This window comes from Saccostrea echinata, unplaced genomic scaffold, assembly GCF_033153115.1.
Source record: "Saccostrea echinata isolate AGI-Se365-2 ecotype Australia unplaced genomic scaffold, CSIRO_AGI_Sech_v1 ptg000008l, whole genome shotgun sequence".
Classification (NCBI taxonomy): domain Eukaryota; kingdom Metazoa; phylum Mollusca; class Bivalvia; order Ostreida; family Ostreidae; genus Saccostrea; species Saccostrea echinata.
In genome coordinates this window covers 10,542,501-10,559,008 of record NW_026889757.1, presented here as the reverse complement: position 1 = coordinate 10,559,008, position 16,508 = coordinate 10,542,501, and the positions used below count along the sequence as shown (strand labels likewise).

The 16,508-nt window shown below is 33.7% G+C and overlaps 1 pseudogene; it reads right to left on the bottom strand.

Annotated features, from left to right (window-relative positions):
• Positions 1-207: 207 nt before the first annotated feature.
• The window catches only part of LOC133181346 (uncharacterized), a 42,406-nt pseudogene continuing 26,105 nt past the window's right edge, over positions 208-16,508 (bottom strand).

Here is a 16,508-nt window from a genome sequence, read left to right as displayed (position 1 = left end):
CATGCATAAAGAGCTTTTTAAAATGGATCTAATGTTTCTAAAGCAGTAAAAAAACTCAAACAGTTTATTTTAAAGATCCAAACGCAAATAAAGGGATATTTGGAAAATGTTGCTCACAATAAAAATCATTCAAAGTGAACCGAAACGTTTTTCGGAAACAAATGTAAACATTTTCTTCAAATCAAATAAGATCTAGATTTTGTTAAATCATTTGTCTCCACCACATCCACCTCCGCCACATCCACCCCACCACAACATCCACCACCTCCGCGACTGCCACCTCCACCACCACCGCCACAACTTCCACCTCCTCCTCCATCATCACTGCATTTACCTCCTCTACCACCACATCCAAATCCTCCACCACCACATCCATCTCCTCCACCACAGCCTCCACAGCTACCCCAGCGAGCACCCCCATCACTCACCCCACCACCAGGAACTTTACCACCACCCAAATCATCTCCATCTGAATCAATGACACAATGACGCTTAAATCCTACACCAGCATTTTCACATACAATGCCCGCGGTAAAACAGCCAGCACAAACATTGGCACCATATGTACGATATATGTAGTGATTAGAGGGTGTTAAATATAGAAGACCGGCTGCCAACATAAATGGCATCTCTTCATCTGGAAATCTTTCAACATTCCGTCTACCCCTGGATGTTAATTTTGGTTTTAAGGACATTCCCGGCTTCCAGTCGGAAGGACGTGGCACACAGAGCACATGGAGAAGAGCGATGGAAAATGACAGGGCAACATAGTTTAGAACTAGTCCAGCAGCACTCCCGCTGCAAGTTATTAAGCCTTTAGTGAAATCCAACTTAAGTCCCTCAAACACTACTGGTTGATGTTGTGAAAGATTAATTAATTGCTTTTGAAAAGGACTTTTATGATCCAATCTATAAACTTTTACTTGCAAATGACCCGGATTTCCCGGAACTTCTTTTCTACCTGAAAAGAAATTTTGAGCAGATTGAATGTAACAATCACACTATATTTGAATATGAAAAAAAATAAACATTTTAATATATATTTTATATATATATATATATATATATATATATATATATATATATATATATATATATATATATATATATATATATATATATATATATCAGATACCTTGACTTCTAGGAATCCCCTTGATAAATCCGTCCCACTTCCCCACAAGAATAAAAGAATCTCCCTCCTCAGTTTTGATAACCATCGCTCTTTCACCAGAACCTTGGTCCAACGTAATATTTTCCAAACCTATCTATATCATATAGATTTCAAAAAATACAAAATAATATTTCTGAATAAAAATGTATGTATCAGTAATAGTTAAATGTATATGTCTACGAGTACTGTGTCAATTTTCTGGAAAATAATTGAGAGCTTTTTTTTTAAAAAGAGAATTTATCTGAAAATGCAAAAAGCTTAAAACTCCTTCATGAAAAGTTTAACAAATGAGTTAACATTAACAAGCATTCTGAGAGTATTGCAATTGCAATACTAGTCCCCTACCGGCAAGTGTAATCTGGTTCCCGTTAAGAATAGAAAATGCCATAATTCCGTCAAAAATCAATGAAGCAGGACGAAATGCAAACTTGATCTATAACTAATCAAGGTAAAGTCACATACCAAAAATCAGCTCAATATCTGAAAGCGTTTAGAAGAAAATTGCGGAAAACCCCTAAAAATTGAAAAGGCCGTAATTCCGTCAAAAATCAATGAAGCAGAACGAAATGCAAACTTGATCTGTAACTCATCAAGATACACTCACATACCAAACAAAAGTCAGCTCAATATCTGCAAGCGTTTAGGAAAAAAGTGCGGAAAACCAAGTGGGACAGACTGACAGACAGACAGAGGGACAGACAGACAGACGGACAGACAGACAGACGGACGGACAGACTCAGAGGAAACCTATAGTCCCCTCCGGTTTCACCCGTAGGGGCCTAATTAAAACTACCTGTTTTCTCAGTGGTAATTGATCAGAACCGATAACATGCGCAACTGCAGCCATTTTTTCATGATAGAACACATGAACAACTGACGTTATAACGCTTACACAGTGTATTAATCGACATGTAAACATAATATTTCCATTCTGGTCTCTCAGCCTATAAAATTACAGAGTTACAATCTTTAGGAAATAAAATGGATGTACTCAAAATTGCTATCATTAGTTAAAATATAAAATATATTTGTCCGAATCATATAGTTTACATAACCAGTGCTTGTTAGTAACCAGTTTTCTCAACTCTCAGGTTCCGTGTTTTATGTTTTGTTCACAGATTTGTATTGTTTGTAATTTTTTTTTTTAGATCAAACAAGTAATAATCGTGTAATTTATATGCTATTGAATTATGTTACCTGTGACAAGCTACCTGACATATGCTTTCTGCATCAGACTTTGGCAAAGGAATGGGACCCCAAAGTTGTTCTAAATTCGTTGGCATGTTTGCCTCTTCATAGCTTCCTGGCTCCAAAGAAAGCACAATGTCCTCTAGAACGGGTCGTAAGAAATCCCCTCTTACCAAACATTTTGCTGATGGCAACGTGTTCACTACCTTCATATCTCTTTCAAACTGAAATCTGCCACCTTCCTGTAACTCGGGTCGGATGAGGTAAGGACCAAATCTTTCTTGAAACCCCCCAACGGATTTGGATCTTCCTTCAACTATGCTGTTTCTTGTTTCGAGTCCAAAAACAAGTGTTGAGTCATAAGGACCAAATAAAAACATTATTTCCTGGTGACCCCACGTCATGTTCCCTATTTTGCCTGTCAATTTTTTAATCAGAATATACTTCCTTGATACGGCATCTGCCTTGAAAACTTTCAGCTTAATCTTTCTATCATTATTTGCATTTGCTGACATGACTGATACACGTATTTCATGAATAGTTACCATAGCTTTTCTTCCACACATTTTTTCCATATCTTCCTTTGTAACCTGATAAAGTTTACCCCTTGGAGAATCGCCTCTATACATGGCACCACATTTACAGAAATGTACATGGTATGTTTCTAGCCAGAGCCTTCTTGTATTTTCATCAGACACAGATAGTTTGGATCCTGGATTTCTATCGGTCACAGTGTCATCATGGATAAGGATACGGCCAAGAAGGGATTTCGTAACTGTCGCATAATCGAGTGGATGAAGTTGGTGTGTGTGCCAAAGTAAATCAATATCATAACAAGGCACTAAGAATTCTTTCGGATATATCTTCTTAAGATTTAAGTAAAATTTATATCTTACATAGGCATCCAAAAGAAACTGGTCGTCTTTATAATGTGGCAGATGGATGTTGTAATAGAAATCCTGCTGTCGATGTATAGCTGGCAACAGATCGAAAGTAAACTGCGATTTATATTTTATTATTGTTTGAGGTACCCTCCCATTTCTTATTTCTGAGCTAAGCTCAAATTTGTCACCAGGATAAGCCCGGGACCAAATCCTCTCTGTCCGTAGTTTCCCAGCTGGTGACTTCATTACAGAGTGATCAAGGACTCTTCCAAACAGTGACTTGCAATCCTCTGCATACTTGTGTGGTGCTAACATATGGCAGTGCCAAACCCATTCTATGTCAATTGGTGGATGTAAATACTCAGGTTGTAAGGTGCTTTCATTTTGGGAAGCAACAAGTGGAAGCCAAAGATTTTCGTATCTATTAATGGAATATCGCAGCACGGTATCGTTTCTAAGGTATTTCAAACTTTGGACCTCGATTAGGAAGTCATATTCAGCTTTTGATGCCTCAATAAGATCCACACCAAAGTTGATATTCAATAATCCTGACATTACTGCACTCTTTCATCTAAAAAAATATAAATAAATAAAAAAATTGGCATTTACAGCACTAAAGAAACCCAGTTTTATTATTTTTATGATAATTTCTTTTCTGATTTCGAAAGATTGCGTTATCCTCCACTGGATGAACACTTCTTTGTTAGCACAATTGTTTCAATATTGGCATGAACTGTGGTCAGGCCTATGTCAGATTTTGCAGCTTGTTTTCAAATTTAATTTTAAACAATATACTTGAAACATGTCTTTGTGTGAATTTTATCACATGTATGCCTGTAAGTTGCCACAGAATACATTTTATAAATTTATATCATAATAAAGACATAATGTTACTTGGGTTATTGCTTTAAAATGTGTTTGTGCTCAATATTTTGGTCTGAAATAATTTTTACATATTAAACATTTTAGATTGATTGCATCTGGTTTTACGCCCCTTTCGAGAATTTTTCACTCCCAAAGATACGACACCCTATACCGGTAAAAGGCTTCAAATAAAATAGTGAAGATAACAAACAGTGATCGATCTAAATCAAACTTACAAACAGTACAAATCTGTGAACAGGGCATAAAACACGGACCCTCAGAAATTACAGAGGTGGGATCAGGTATATGAGGAGAGAGAGTCCCCTGTCAACTCGTCAAACCCGCAGTGGGCCCTATGCATTAATCAGGTAGACGGAATATTCCATAGTCAAATTTAGTATAAAATCAAAGGCCTACCAATTTGAAATTTGTCAATTATAATACGACCCAAGGTTATAAATTTCTTGTATATCTGCTAACAAGGTCATTATTACGATCATAAAATTTACGAAATGCTGACCTTAAACAAGGTTTTTGAAATCCCTGTTCATTGTAATATCAAACTTATCTGTCAGTAGTCTGCCTCAATTAAAAAAATGATCGCACTCAGAGCATGCTCTTGAGCATCGAATAAGTTGAGAAACATAAAATACCATATGTAGGTGATTGCGGAATATAACTATATGAATAAGGGAAGTTGACGATGGAAAAGCTGAAGTCATCTCGTTTGTCATACAGTTCAGTCGTTAGTCGGCCGTTATCGTTTATAGTCAGTCAAGTATCTAAATATGAAGCTGATGTGACAGTCTCTGTGGTGCCTTTTATTTTAAGTTTATAAGGATATATCGAGTCGACAAATGAATATAAGTAGCTTTCATATATGAAAGTAAGTAGTAGGAAGGAGGTATGTATGGAAGTAAGATTGTTAATTGAAAAAAGGTCGTCAATATATATAAGTGAAATATGTCGAGTTGAAGGCCACAGCAAGTGTCTTCTTCTCATATACAAGTTTTTGAATAATTTTTGCTTCATAGGAATATAAAAACAAGGCGGCTATTAAACGAGCACAATAAGTGTTCATCAGAATTCTAACACTTTGTTTGATGACCTGGGACCCGTTTCATAAGAAGTCGTAAGTTTTTGATTTAACTTTAGTCTAGTTCTTGGGCGTACGCCAAAACTTAGTCGGGCGTATTTTGCGTTTCACAAAGCGACGTAAACCTAGTCGTAAGCGGTACGCTTAGTCTAAGGACTAAGTCCTTGACAATGCAGCATTGCACATGCGCAAGAAATAAAACATGTCTATTGTGTACATGTATGTAGAATAAAAAATATGCATTAAAAAAGAAGGAAATACACGTGAATTTTTAGGGACCTTCTGGAATACATGCATCTTAAATCAAATTTTGGCAAATTTGACTTCTTACTTCATACCAACTAATTTTAATTCGAAAATTAAATGCCTGAGAAAAGCATGTATCTACATTTCATATCACAAGAAAGAATTTTAATGATTACCTCCGGTGGAAATTTTCAATTTAATCGTTGTACATGCACATATAGCATTATTTACCAGTTTACCAGTCGTTGTAATTTGTCAACGAAACTTGACAAAAACGCTCTACAAAATGACAATACTCTTAATCAAATGTGGCGGTCACTGTCGGTCATCGTACGAATCCACTGCATGCATATGACGCAGAGATCGGTTCGTCGGATGAAACAGTATAAACCGAGCTCCCGTATGTGCTGGCAAGAAAAAGATCCCTCACTGCTAAAAGGCCGCAAGTGCCGTGTACAGGTCTAAATTTGCAGCCCTCCACCGACAAGTGGTTGCGTTGAACAAACAAACTTTTTGTTCAAATATCAATTCACAAGGCTGTTGGATTAGATAATAATATATTTTCATTATAGGTAAAAACGGTGATCTGTAAAAATAAAAGTTATCAAAATAAATGAATATGCACTCATAGATCTACACAGACATTAGATTCTTTTCTTTAGTTTTCAAATTCTTTGATTAAGAAAATTGTTTAACCACATCATAATAAGAATTAAATGCCCGAGAAAAGAAATAAATGTACGAGTACAATTAATCCCCAATAAGGCAATTTTTTAGGAAAAAATTCATGTCCCCGGTTGGGTTTACCCCCCCCCCCCAAAAAAAAGCTTCACATTATGTAGAATTATATAATGTGTTGTTATGTTAAAAGACTTCTTAAAACGGCAATTCTTTTTACGGGATGAGAGGGCCCTCTGATTCTATACACAGGTACTCTGAAGTTGATATTAAAAAGATGCTGGAGTTCCTCATTGACAACATCTTTGAAGTCTTTGTAGGCCAAGGGCCCGTTTCATAAAAGGTCGTATGACCATGCAGTCGTAACTCTACGCCAGTAAAAAATCGGGACTAACATGAATTGGCGTAAGTTCGGGCGTAAACATAAAATACAGCGACTAGATGGACAGTCGAACAATATACCACTATCACCTACATATGGTGTTAATCTCTCCTAGTTTATTCGATACGCAAGAGCATGTTGCAAGTAAGAGCCGATGTAGGCTACTGACAAATAAGTTGACGATACAAGAGTTTCAAACAATCTCTTTTAAAGACATTTATGACATTAATGTTAATCTGTCTTTCAGTCAAAGGTTGACTGTGGCTTTTATTCAAATTGTTAGGCCATCATTTTCACTCTACCGACTTCTCACTTTATCCTTTCAAGACAAGAAACTCATGATGGGTGTGACCGATCGACAAGAAATACTTCTCCATTTTATCTGATCCCACCCCCACCCCATCTCTCCACTCAATTTGTAATGTTTAGGTGGACTTTCAAGTATGATTACTGTTTTGTGTCACAGGGTGAATAGTTATTATTCTTAATAATATTATTTATATGTTTTAATATTTAAGAGCTATTCTCTGTAACCACCTAAACGTTTTTTGATATGCATGTTCATCGATTTTGATGAAATTTTGCCTATTACTGACACCAGAAATACATAAAATATGTTTTTGGTTGTCATGGTAACAGCCGAAAAGTTTTAAAAATTGAGATTTTCGGCTACGTTGAATCTTTATCGGCCTTAATAAAGACTAAGGAAAACAAACAAACCACTCTCACAAAAACTTTACACCTTGTCAACATTTATGCAATAAAGAAACTATTTAGAGGATATCTCTAAGTAAGTGGTAACCATGGAACATGTACATTGGAAATACATTTAAGTGCTGAAAATGCTGGAAAAAAGCTCAATGTTTACTTATGATAGGTGTTACATAATAAAACTCAATCAATTTTGAGATTCAGGCCTCTAAGTGACCTCTAGAATTTAGGTGCCAGCTGGCTCCTAATAAAAAATATCCAATTTACCGTTTTGTACAATTGTCGATTTTCTGGACTCAAAAATTACCTGGGGCAATTGTCTTATCTGGTCTACCTGAGCTCTGTGTGCACTGACGCGATGCAAAATTTCGTTCGCACTTGCGCTGTAAAAACAAACAAGGTGACAAAGAAAACATTGCTTAAAAATGACATTTTCTCAACTTTAAAAATTCCTTTTCGCCTCTTTATGATAAAAAAATTGTTGAAAATGTTTTTAGTTCGCCGGAATTTGACGATCGCCAAGTAAATTTAAAATGGTCGCCAATTTAATTGGCGACTTATAGAGAAAGGATCACTTCTTTATAAATGGAGCTTGGGCCTATAGGACCGGGATTGGTTTTAATCATTACAAAAAGCTTGTTGATTTCGTTACGGTCAATTTTAGGCTAAATACATGTAAAAATTCGTTTTTCTTTTATTACAGTATGTAGAGATAGGCGGAACCTTTCCATAGATATTTATCATGAAGCATGATTATTTGTCAACACTTTGAGTTCGTTATCTCAAAATGTTAATATTTGATTTTTCCCCTTACTTTTCATTGTAAATCATGGTAATGACTACTAGTATTTTCTAATTTTTTTTCTTGGTGTGTTTTTATTTTACAACATATCTCCTTTGATATAATAAACATGCCATTAACATGATTAATGTATACAAATTATAAAAAAAAATAAATCCAAGGGAGTGTAGATACTGATATGACCTCCTAGACAAGAACTAGTAGTACAAACAGGATAAGAGCAATGTAAATTCTAAGGAATTTATATTTACAATAGAAATCCATCGCAGCTCATGCTCATCGCAGGAGAGAATATCTGTATCGAGTAACACAGTGTGAACAAGTGAAATTGATGCAAAGCATCAAATCGGCCGCAAACATGTTTAGCATTTTAAAGTATTTCCATATGAAAGAGTCCTGAAAATTAAATTTGAAAGTACATAGAGTAAACGATATATTTTACTTGCAAAACTGTATACTTAATCAAATTAATTCATGGATATTGATACTGGCGATATAGAATAGGATTATATCATCATCAAATTATATATTGCAAAATAAAAAAAAAAAAAAAAAAACTTTTCACGTGCTGATTCCCTGGGTCTTTGTCACGTGATAAATGTCGATGTTTTCGATGTGATAGACAAGCATCACAATAAAGTATGCGAAGTGCCAAAAAAAAAATTATGTCATTTGCAGCTATAGTGCTTTTGCTTATAATTGTTTTTTTTTCCAACATTTTTTAATCAATTTGTCACTCTAATTGATATCCGGAAACATTACGTTCTGTGTTTGTATCTTACACAACCCCATGCTGGGGAGCAGTTCATGTAACAACTTTTTATAAAATCATAAATTAATAGATATCTGCTGAAAAGGAAAAAAAACACTAATTAACGAAACCATTAAAAATTATTATTAAGCAAATTTTAAAAACTTTTATTTATAATTTTTATGAAAGGTATTAATAAGAAAATATTCTATCTAACAATGAAAAAAATAACGACTCACTTCCCCATGTGCACATTCTAACACATCGGCCGCTCCTGAGGCCGATAATAATTCTTGTCCTCGAAGAAAGTGTGCTTTACTGAGGTATAGTTCCGCTTGACTGTGTTTTAGTTATGGTGGAATTTACGATTTGCTTTCTCTTTAGTGCCTTTTATATCAAGAATAAACGGGCAAAAAAGATAGATAATTGAAAAAACATAAGACCCTATAAAAAAAAAATTAAAAGACTACGAAAAGACAATAATTTAAAAGTGTAAAAAAGTGTGGCACCAGGTGGATTCGAACCACGACTCAAAAAAAGTATCTTCGGTGTATTTACGCAGCTGTTTTACCGATCTAGCTATTCTGTCTATGAACATAAAATGTATAAATATGAACTAGGATTTTAAAAACAGATTTCCTTATTTTTGTAGGTTTTTGGTGCATTTCGACCCTAGGGCAGGGTGCCCCTAAAAATCCTTCCTAAAATTATTCCTTTAATCACAGCCTATCAAAATATCATAATTTTATTTAGGGGAAAGCCTGCCCTGAAGGACTTATAGGCTAAAATTCATGAAAAAATATGTGCTTTAACGGACAAAATGCTGTTTTGGCCAACTTTGGAGGTTAATTCTGAAGTTGTAAATAATAAATTATAGGTTCAAAATACAAATGTGAAAAATTTAGACATATATAGATAGTTAACAACTTATGAACATTTTTTTCAAGATTTTGTCATTGAAGTATTGCTACTTTAACATGTTTATTCACAAAAAATTAAGGTACCTTACAAGGCATTTGTGCAAGATACCAGAGGTTAGATTTTCTTATATAATCCATTTGGAAAAAAAATTAATTTGCAAATATCAAATTTTTTGGTGTTTGGAGTTTTAAGGACACTAGGAAACTGGTTTAGAAATCAGAATGTATTAAAAATTTTGAATAATTTTCATACATTAAGAAGATATTTATAACAGATATTTGAGGAACGTATCGTCTGACCTTAAGATATGGTGGGACCTAGATAAAAATGGACAATACAAATTAAGGAGTTTTCTGTACTCTCATGATCATCCTTTCTAGTGGTTATGGTAGTTTACGGACCAGGCAAATTATTTTAAACATTAAACAACTGACTACATGTAGCTGGATCGCCAATCAACAGGCAGAGTGCACAGCGTTTATTTAGTATTTGCATTTTGCATTTAGCATTTAGTTTTGATATCAAAATAAATAACACAACTGTCAAAGATCAAAGAACACATGGGTTATTAATGAATTTTAAAAGATATTATACTTTTGTTTGAAGTGAACAGATCTAAAAACCCCTTAAACACTGTCTGTATGCGATCCCCCCACTTCCCTCAGCCCTGTCAAACCCTTTGCCCAATTAAACTAACTTGACTTTTGTGACCTCGATATTCGCTGGCATTAAATAAAATATAAGAATTGCCGGAAATTAAGATTGCCTGCATCTAAGAATTACCACCAAATCAAACACAGCTCGTGGTTACTTTTTGCCCATCGTATTATTCAATACTTAAATATAAAAAAAGAATTATATTGCATGTTTGACATGCCGTGCACTTATGTTACTTTTATTACAAATATCAGAGGTGAAAATTTGTCAGATTGTTTGATATATGATTATTTATTTGTTTGTTTGTTTGTATGTTGTTTAACGTCCCTCTCGAGAATTTTTCACTCATATGGAGACGCCACCACTTGCCGGTGGAGAGCTGCAAATTTTGTCCTATACTCGGCACTTACGGCCATTGAGCAGTGAGGGATCTTTTTCGTGCCAGCACCTACTGCGACACGGGACCTCGGTTTATACGGTCTCATCCGAAGGACCGGTCTCCATGTCCCACAGTGGGATTCGAACCCGCGACGTAAGGATCAACTCCTTACGCCGCGACTCTAGAGCAGACGCTCTAACCACTGCGCCACGCGGGCGACTATGATTATTTAAAGCAGGGGTCAATTTATAAGTATAAAATTAACGAGCACTTAAAAATAACTCAGGAATATATATGGATTATTTTTATCTGATGAAATAGGAATTTCAGACCATACCTGTCTTCAGTAAAACAAATCCTTGGTAACCACGCCTCAATCTTTATCTGTTAGTTATATAAATATAATTATCCACCACTTAATCTTTAGTTGTGTTTTTTTTCACATAAAGGCAGTCTACATTCTCTGAAACTTTTTTTTTATGACTGATATCTACCCCATATATATATAGGAGTGTAAACACCAATCACGTGACAAAACTATGTAAACATCTCCGAATAACGCTGGTATTCCATTAGCAATAAATTGCGAAGCATTTTTTGGTCGTCACTGTGAAAACTCTAAACATGGTATGGTTGTTGTGGAAATTTTAAAAAGAAAAACACACCTTTAATTAGTATGGATTATAATTTTTTTTTTTTGGGGGGGGGGGGTTGTTGTCGTAAATATGCAATATTTCAGAGAGACATTCAACTGTTATAGTACGTAAACAACGAAAGACGACTACACTAATCTTTTTAATTCTTTTCAATTTAGAAATGTACAGTTTTTTTTTAAAGCTTGTACTGTGCCAATTTTTCTCTTTGGTTGACATGCATATATGAGAGTTGTTAGAAAAGTTCTCAAACACAGTGATTTAGAAAAGTTCGCGAACACAGTGATTTGCGGGAAATTGTGTACTATAAAGAATGACGTATGTTGATTAAATTATTATATATTATTGACAAGTATACAAAACAATCAGGTCCATTTATTTACATTTTCATAATATACAACATTTTTTACTTTGCGGTCATATGATTCAAGGAGCGACACTTAAATTTTCCTGACATGTTAGGCGCGGATCCAGGAATTGTACAAAATATATTAGTTTCTGGAAAATTCATTGGGTAATTTTTTGTCAAGACGTTGAGAACTCCTCTTTAGGTGAAAATATTACTGCAAATTTACAATGAATACTCCCCAAAGCAGCGGTGGCATTACTACATCTATCAATAGTTTCCGATACAATTTTTGTTTTCATTGAATATAAAGCATATTATTTAATATCTAGTGGATTTTTTTTTTATTTTGTTTCAATTTTGATACCTGCATGGGATATATAAAATTTCACCTCATAAATATCAAAATATTGAAAAACTGCGGTTACCATGGCAACCACATCATCCTTATAACCCTGATGACCATGGTTGAAATTTTCATATTATGATACCATTAACGTAAGGCAAATTATATGTAAAAATGAGAAAAATTCATTGAGCGGATTTTTTTCACGGACCCTTGCAATCGCTTCCTTAAGCATTGAATCGTTATTTTTTGAAAGATATAGCCTCATAACTGCAACGGTGTGTGCAAAAAAATTAAGTAACGCGCGCTACCGCGTTATGAAAATTTGTTTGCACATACCGTTGCAGTTAAGAGATTAGTATATCTTTCAAAAAATAATGATTCAATCCTTATATTTACATTTTTTAGCTCCTTGCCTTGATTGCAAATGTGATTTATATTTCAAAATCCCTGTAATATCCTTCGGGTAAGTTACAGTTAATGGAAGAGCCGTTGCAACAGCTTCTGTTCAACTGTATCTCAAGTCCATTCCTAATGACCGTGTAGTATAGGGCGACGCCGCAAGATTTCCATCGGCATGGAAAGCAAGTTTTTGATTTGACTAGATGTCGCAGATGTCTAGCGGTCTATCTGTTCCTATACTACTAGCAGACAGATTCCGAGTTCAACCCAAGATGGGGCGAAATGGGTATCCTTATAAAAGTGAATTTCTTTGTACTTCCTTTATAAATATTTCTTCACTTAGGGCAGTTATGTTATTTTAAGAATTGTTATAAAAATGCTTTCCAATATTGCAGCTCCCTTGAACATTAGAATACATGTAGAACAGGATAAAATATTCTGTTATTTTGATACGCAGGTGAGTTAAGGCTAGGTATAGGCATTTCTATGCAAATTAACTAATTAAATGCCTAAGGGCTATATCTATTATACAGAAAAAGTTAAAACTTATTGTCTAATATATACTTGCTAGCCACGACATGAATTACCCAGTACACATTATGAAGTCATATTATGACGTCATTATGCTTTACTACACAAGATTATAATGGACATCAACAAAAATGTTTTGGCGCAAGGACATGCTCTTTTTTCTTTAACTGAAACAAGGTATGTTTAGAAGCAAAATATTTCAAAGTATAAGTTTCCTCAAATTCCGATCAAATGAGAAAATGCCTAGGATCTGTGCAGCAGTTTTATTAATCTATAGAATATTTTTCTTAGCATCATACAATTTTTATGTAAAATTAAATAGGGTAATCCCTTGCGCCATAGCTGTTTTGTTGATATGTTTTATTACCTCCAGTAGGTAAGAACAATGACGTCATATATGACATCACAATGTACTGGCTATAACATATCGAAACTTTCTCTGAATAATAAATATACCTCTTCTGCTTTTTTATTAGCTCATTTGCATAGAAACGCCTATACCTAGCCTTAAATCACATGCTTACGAAGAGAAACAGCATTTCCAATGATGGACTCACGCGTTTTTTTGCGAAATTATAAGAAATATATTACACAAGTTGTGTAACACAACACATGAACACATGTGATACAGATAATTTTTTAACTTTCGTCACTCAACCATACACAAGAAATGTGTTTGATCCTGTGAATAATTTCTCAATATCAATGAAGATTGCTTAAAATCCTCTTTAATAATTTGAGAAGTTATTAACTCTTATACTGGCTTTTATAAACAGGTTACTTTTGTTTACTAAAGCACTTATTGTTCTAAAAAGGGTGTGAAATATTATTAAATGGCAGAATACTTAACAAACCCCAAACATCTTCATTGAAGAAATATGAATAAAACTCCCTTTTAACTATATATTCTAAAAGGAAAAACAAATATATGAAAAATAAACTCTATTTTTGCGATTTAGTTTTGCTAAAAAAGATGTAATTTATTTTAAATATTTTTTGAAATTCATTTTAACGACTCTTCACGATTTGTTTACAGTCTTACATGGCGGCAATATAGTAATATATTTACATTTTCCAATGTCCGTGTCCGAGATAAATCTACAAATAAGGTATAATATTAGCTTTACAACCCCATAAAGCGACTTGCTCAGCACGTCACAGAAATGCATGCTTCTTCGCTGCATGTTTCTAAGTAATACACTTGGTGGGGATGCCGAGATTTTTATTATTAAATAAAATATTTTTTTATTGAAATAAGGATCAGGTAAAAATGTTAATATAAGGAAAAACTGTCTGCTTTTTGGTTTGATGATGATGATCAATTAGTTTTCTCGCGTGATAATTTGACGCATAAGCGCCTTCCGCGTTTATGCAAATTATCACGCGAGCAAACTGATAAAAAAAAACTAGGCAGTTATTCCTTAAATATTACGCTGTACTGCTTGTCAATTTTGTCGATGTCTTTTACATATATACATTAAGATATAGGTTAGTACTACTGATATACAGAGGGACAGTTCCCACTTCTTCTAAAAGAAATCTGTAAACAATTTAAACTTAAGAATAAATTTATGTGTTTAGGCGAGAAAGAAGTTGTAGCTTCCCTTACATACATGTACACCTTCATAAAAAATGTTGACATTACGAGAAAATCTTCCACTGCTTCAGATCATCCTTTGAAAAATATAAAGAAACAACATTTTTTCCCTATTTTTAATTAGAACTTTTATCCATCATTTAACAGAAGGTTATGCGATCATAAGGTGTCCGTCATCAGTCTATCTGTAAACAATTTTTCGATATGATATTCTTACTGGTACGGTTTTGATTTGGAAAAAAGGTAGCTACATTAAAAGACATCACTACTAGAAGTATTCCAGGTGAATGTCAATTAAATGACCCTGAAAAAAGTTGTGACGGTTATTAAAGTGTATGTAAAATTGATAGGTTCAATACTTATAGTTATTCCACAATTTTGATTGAAAGGGAATAGATAGCAGGTGTCATAACAGTATTTCAATTGAGGTTCACGGCAAAACATGGTTGAGGCAAAATAGTATCTGAATCTCCCCTTCCCTTTCGGGCATTTTTGCAAGAGACTGGAGCTGAATTTTTTTTTACGATAATCTGGTGAACTCGGGTTTTTTTGTTAGCTCGGTACTTGTTTATTGTCATGAGTGTTTTGTTAATAAAGCTAATACTTTGTGACATTTTTGTGTTTTTCTTTTAATTTTGGCTAATCAACAAAGTAAAACAAGCGGAGTTAAGTACGTTGTCATTAAAATTTAATTAAAAACGTATATTCAGTATGCAATAATCACTCCTTTCTCATCTTTCTAATTAAGTATAAGAAACAATATACAAAGTGTAATATTTTATTAGTCCAATTTGGGTCCCCTGAGGAAAAACAAAGATTTACAAACAAACAAACAAAAAAAAAAAAAAAAAAAAATGAAAAAAAAAGGAGGATCCAAATGATAGAACAAACCTGATCTTATATACATATGTTCTAATGAGAGCAATCTTTAATTGTATATTAATTGTTAAATGCATATACAAGAGTTATACTGAATATACATATTGTATATGTTATAATATTATATGATAGGGGTGTGGTCATATTTTTAATTCTTAGCTGAAAGAACTCATTATTAATACACATATTTTCCACAAAATTCAATATCATTGCATTTTCACAAATCTTGTTTTCCAATAAATGCACATTCAGAGGAAACTGTGTTATAGGAAATAAAAACACTAAGGTTCTCTCTATATTGACCTTTAAAAGGGAGACATAAGGTGTTAGTGAATGAATTGGTATCTAAAGGGTTATTTTTGTATGTGAATATTTCCTATATACCAGCAAGGGATAAATTTCTATAACTAATGTCAGGGGGCCCTTTTTCTACGACGAATTCTAATAAATCTACAATGATTTTGATAGTTTTCAAACAAGAGTGAATTAAAATGAAACTTTATAATTATGAGGAATATTGCATTAATATTATGCATTAAAAGAATGGGTTGGTTTTAGTAAAATGGAGGGACATGCATGTCATGACAGAATAGATTTTCATATCACGTGACAATGTTTACCAATCGAGAATCAAAGTACAAATGTATTCATGAGAATTTAACACTTCAAGAAATCTACTAATTATCGAAGTTCTATTATGTCGCTTTAAGTAGACAATTCTTTTATTTTATTATAATCAACAATTAGCAAAGTTGTAGATTTATTATCTACATATATAAAGAAAGCCAAAATAGCGATGATAGGAGCTGACAAGATGTGAGAAAAATGTGCATATATACCACGTGATACACGTATTAAAAAAGTTAAGTGTATTCAACTGGATAGGTGATTAAGGTTATGAAAAGTCACACCCCGTAGGCCATTTGGATTATCGAATGTTTTAATCACATGAATTGAGCGCATTTAGATACAATTTTCTTCTTTCACATATAGGTAGATTTTAATAAAATACAGTGACCAT